This window comes from Apis dorsata, unplaced genomic scaffold (assembly GCF_000469605.1).
Source record: "Apis dorsata unplaced genomic scaffold, Apis dorsata 1.3 scaffold_309, whole genome shotgun sequence".
Lineage (NCBI taxonomy): Eukaryota > Metazoa > Arthropoda > Insecta > Hymenoptera > Apidae > Apis > Apis dorsata.
The window spans coordinates 853,737-859,240 of NW_006263581.1; the positions used below are offsets into that span (position 1 = coordinate 853,737).

At 41.0% G+C, this 5,504-nt stretch overlaps 1 protein-coding gene across 2 annotated transcripts in view; it reads left to right on the forward strand.

Moving 5' to 3' along the window:
* LOC102672893 (protein Tob1-like) overlaps window positions 1-5,504 on the forward strand; it is a 98,003-nt gene that overhangs the window by 53,775 nt on the left and 38,724 nt on the right. Inside the window, exon 3 of one of the 2 annotated variants that reach the window (XM_006617514.2) lies at window positions 4,167-4,331. The exons of the other annotated variant lie outside the window; for it this stretch is intronic. The gene's annotated coding sequence lies outside the window, so the exon portion shown is untranslated. The remainder of the gene's footprint in view (window positions 1-4,166; window positions 4,332-5,504) is intronic. 2 annotated transcript variants of the gene reach the window in all.

Genomic DNA, 5,504 nt, shown 5'->3' on the forward strand with positions numbered 1-5,504 from the left:
AGAAATTACCTCATCTTCGTTCTCCGTTGTCGAGGGATTAAAAAGCAGGATTCCTCGTTAGCACAGGAAACCAAAGTGGCCCGATACGAACGGTTTCCGAACCGTTCCCCTCGTTAATCTGTCGCCGGTAGTATCACTGTAACACGGCCCCCGGTTTCCTGCTCGGATATTATCGGATTATTGCGCTCGCGGCCTGTAAAAGTTCATACCGGTAATCCTTGGCATACTTAGACCGGACAAAGTCGCGAGCTACGTGCTCGCTCTTAATCTCGGTCGAAAAACCTGCCTCGAACAATATGCGCGACACGTGATGCTCGTGTGCGTGTTACGTACGTGTAGCGTCCGAGCGCACGGTTTTACGCTGTACACGGTTTTGCACGCTTTAAACGCACGTCTCGCCTTCATCCTTCCCTCCCCCTCCTCCGACCGGAGAGACATTCTTATTCCAGCGCTTCTCTCACGTTCCTGCTTCCTGCGCCAGAAAAATTGGCTAACCTGTTTACTGATGCAACGAAGGAAAGGAAAGGGAAGGAAAAGAAGGGAGAAGAAAAAGAAGCGAGCTGAGTTCTGAAACCGGAAGGTTTCCAGGAGGAGAAAGATTAAAAATACGAAGCCGTAAAACACGTCGTATTCGTCCACGAGAAAGATCAAAAATCGAATTAGAATTCTTTAAATAAAAGTTAAAAATTGGAGAATCGAGAGAAGAGAAGGAAGAATATGTTTTTGATTGGGATGGAAACAAACTGGATCCAGGGAGGGAAGGAGATAGTTGAGAAAGAGATTCGTACCGATTCCGAAAACCAAGACGGGCTAATGCAAACAGGGAGGGAGAGTGATTGCAAATAAAATTATATCGAGCGGCGGGAGGAACAAATAAGAGATGGGATCCGTAAATACGGTTAAAAGGAAAGTCAACAGGGGCGGTTGGCCGGGGGACCAAGCGTTGCGGACGTGCAAACGAGGGCGTAACTGGATCGTGGGGAGGGGAGGGGAGGTGGCAGCGGAAGGAGCAGCGAGCCGCGCTCAGATTGGAAAGGTTGGTATGGAGAGAGAAAAAAATTGATAAGAGGGACAAAATTGATGAGAACGAACGCGATGGTATCGATCCATGGAAGGCGAGAAGAAACTAAACCGAATTCAATGGGGGAGGAAAGAGGAGGAAGTGTTTCTAAAGTAAGGGTAAGAGCGATAAGATGGTGGAAGCCGCAGATAACGCCACAGATAGCCGTCGAGTCGTTAAACATTGGACGGAAACGAGTCGAGGAACGGTGCAATGGTGCCCTGGCCCTTTATTTACCGAGCTGCTTTCCATGGGACCTTTAAAAGGCACACGCGTGAAAGGAAGAGTGAGGCGAGGAGATGAAGAATGCGTGTGTGTATGCGTGTATCTATGTGTTGTACGTATATATACGCTCATGATGTTTCCTTCCTGTTGAACTTTTCACGTGCCCGAGCCCTGCACCCCTTAAACTGTGCGCTCGTGCGTGCTTTTTCTATCGTCCCCCCATCTCTGTAAGCGTGACACATTTTACATCCACGCCACGACCGGCAAATACGGTCGGAGGGGATGTTAAAAAGACACACATCAGGGCTTTTGATATAAATACGCGCCGCTTGGAAAACATCCACTCGTTGATCGAATGTTTTATAGTGGAATTGGAGGCAATTGGATTTATTTTCGCGATTTATTTTCTTCGTTTTTATGGATATCGTTTGTCGATAAAAGAAAATTGTAATTTCGAGTGTGGACAAAAATATGTTTAAGCGTGGATATCGATAGAGTATCGATTGTGGAAAAATTCGAAGAATTGTGAGTGGAGGTTTGAAGAGAATTTGCAATTTTTCTCACTCACTTTTGACTCGTTTTGTTAGGTAACCGGCAATTGCATTAACGTGTCTCGTTTCGGAAGGAAATAGAATATTTTCACCGCTCCTAATAACCAAATGTTAGCGCCATTTCTAAAAACTGACTCACAAATCCGCTTTCCTTTCTCTCTTCCTTCACAAGCATGCAATCTTTGATATTTTTGTTGCAAGTTTATGTAACCAATTCTAACCGATGCGTTATTTCATTTATGCATTATGTAACGTGTTGTTTTGATCTTGAACAACGTTCCCTGGCCGAATATATCGTAAAACGTCTCGACATCTCCGAGATAGATCTTATAAAGTGTATTATAAATCGATACTTTAAATTCCACGTGTCTCAAACCTATTTGAAATTTCGATCAATTGTACACATCCGAAGCGCACAAAAGATGCGCTTAATCGTAAATAAATATCGATTCGAAATGATTGATCGACAAGAAATAAAAAGATACAGACAATTCCATATTAGATAATTGTAATAAAATATAAAAAAAAAAAAACGAAAATTCGATCGTAGTTGTAAATGACCGTGCAAAGAAGCGTGTCGGATCGAAAAACGATTATCTAATTCTCGCGAACGAATTTACGGTAGCTGAGATATCGCAATCATCCGGCGAAACCTTTCGTTCGTGTATTACGAGAAGGAGAAAAATGGATTCCGCCCCGAGCCACGGCCGACACGAGTTTATAATCACGATTACGTCTCGTCGGTCTTACCTCATCGCGGAAGTCGCGATACGAATCTACCTTGCGATTTGTCGCGATTGTCTTCAGATAGGGGGCTTCCTGCACGTTCTGTTGTCGTTTCATGCTTACGCGTAAGTGAATCAAGGTCATCCGATCTTGATGCGATTAAACGACAGCCCGAAAGATCGAGACGTTACGATTATCGTTCTCCAGATCGAGCGATATATTTAACCCCTGACATTATTATGTTAAAGGGATCTTAGAAATCATCGAGTTATCCATCTTAGAAATTTATGTGAAATACATTGGTTAATAATTATTAATTTTACTAATCTATCCTGTGCATCGTTAACGATAGAATAAGTAAACCAGATCCGAGATACGATTTCGCGCGTGATATTACCGCATTAGACTCGTTTGCATCGTGCAATAAGTTCCATAAATAACGAGATTACGAAAAACCTAAGTGCAGAAGGCTGAATCACTAATTAAAATTGCTGGTAATATTTTCTTGGGTAATTTGTATTTACGAGTGGATATTAAAAAAATTCAACGAGTTAACTCGATTTATAACAGACATCGTTTATGCTAGCTACTCTTGGTGTTTTATTTCCCTCGCTGTACCTCAACAACGGGTGGAAACTAGGCTCTAAATATAGTTAACCAGCTCCAAAAGGAACAAGCTCTCACCCTATCTTTAACATTCACGGTAGTTTTCCTAAACGTATTTCCCTATAAAATAGAACGATCTTTTTTTTCCTCTCCGAAATCCTATTTCAGATCTCAAGAAAACTGGGATTTTTCGATAACTTTCCTTATCAATGTGCCCGCAAGAAAGCAAGAACAAGTGCTAGGAAAAAAGTAGTACGTCAAGCGACCGCGACACGTCGAAGTCTCGCGTCCTTGCCAATTATACCCCCTCTCGTGGCTCGCGGAGTGGGATCTTCCCCCACCGAAGCCCTCGGTGGCTCCCCCTACTCCTCTCCCCGACTCCCCCTTCGCCCAGAGCGATATGTAAGAGGCCGCACATGTTTCCCCGCGTTCCAGTCTCGCAACGGCACTCGCGAGTGACTGTTCGTGTAAATTTACGAAGCGGTAACCGTTCTGACCAAAAAAAGAAAAACGTTCGCTCACGGAACGAAGGACATTACAGGGGCACTCGTGTTGTATATAATATCTATACTTGTCTATATATGTACATAGATATACGCGTGTGCAGTAACGCGCGCGCGCAAAGGACGAGTTCTTTCCTCAGTGCTTCATTCGAGAACTGACACGACACACCGCGAACGTCGTTGCAGCGAGCAACACGACCGAATATCGATAGAAGAAAAAACATAGCGAAGAAAGGAGGAGCAATATCGCAACCGTGACTGCTCCGATCGTTTTCCCTTTCTTCCGAATCTCCGCGTCTTTCTTTTTTTACTTTTATACGTAACGTTTTACGCGTCAACGATACGAGACATAACCTTATTCCACCGGATGAAATACCGGATCGCAGTGAGAATTGATATTACGCGAGTGATAGCTTGTTCCCGTTTTTTGGGGGAGCTACAATCTCTATAAAAAAAGTGTAATAGAAGAAAATATTTCGTGGTCGTACCTTGTAGGAAAACGGAGCACGGTGAGAAAGCAGAAGTGTGGATATTCCGCATTCCGGACAAGGATATTCCGAGGGTGTTGCCGAACTTAGTGATCTTCCACTGACGTCATTTCGTGCTTTCGTACTTTCATTCGAGGGACGAGAATAGTGTTCGCTGATTCGACAAAGACATGTGAGTATCGAACTTTTCTTCTCTGATTCGAGAACACTCTTTGAGTTTTTTGATCGCGTTCACTCCGCAGAACAGTAACTCGCGTGATCTCAGGCCTGTTTTTTTTCCACAACTGTTGTGTACACACGCGTCACACGGTTAAGTAATTTATGCACGAAACCCGTCGCGATGCGAATTCTGTAACGTGTCACGCGATCGAAGCACGTTCGACATCATAACGGTTCAACAACGTCTTTGCCGCGTTTTGTGGCGCAGTAGTCGCGCCAAATTCTGCGATTATCGCAATTCATTCGATATATCGAATCGATTGCTTTCACATAACTTCACTTACGTCGTAATTTCAAATATCGCGTCGCGTCGAGTCAAATATTTTATTTCGAATCGGCGATGTGTCTTTATTGTTTGAATTAATAAAAAAAAAATTGTCACAATAGTGTATATAAAATTGAACAATCGAGAATCGTTTCGAAAGTATGAAACACATATGTTGGTGATATTTTAGTAATACATATAGCATAGTGATACATATATATAAGTGATGATTTCGTAACAGTCACCGCGATTCATCTTTGGTAATCATGAAGTGATGTTATATAAAAATATTAATCTCAAAAAAATTAGAATATTCAATATTATATCGTGAAAAAATTCTAGGATACAAAATAATTATCTCTAATAATTTACTTAGAAGAAATGATTGTTAAATAAATGATAAAATTCTTTAGTAATGCGCAGTGAATCAATAACCTCATAGAAACATTCAATGGCACGTTTTAACAAAACAAAAATAATGAACAGATTTGTGTGTCATAGATTCTTGTTTATATCATAAAGATATGTGATCATTCGTTATTATGAATTGCGCAAAATTTCGCGAGACAAAATTCTCTTATCTCTTATATTCATTAAATCGTTCCTATAAATAAAAATTTAATGGAAACAAGCTTAAAGAAAAAAAATGAGCAATATTATTAATATCCTTGAATTTTTTTCACGATGTTACTTACAATACAAATGAATAGAAAAGATTGTGTGATGTCATTTAAAAAATTAAAAGCGTCCTTGACTTCTTTATTAAAGAAAAAGCGTTTCAGCAATGTTTGATCCTGAGAATATGCATTCTCCACTCTTTTTTTTTTCTTTTTTTTTTTTTTTTTTTTTTTTTATTTTTTT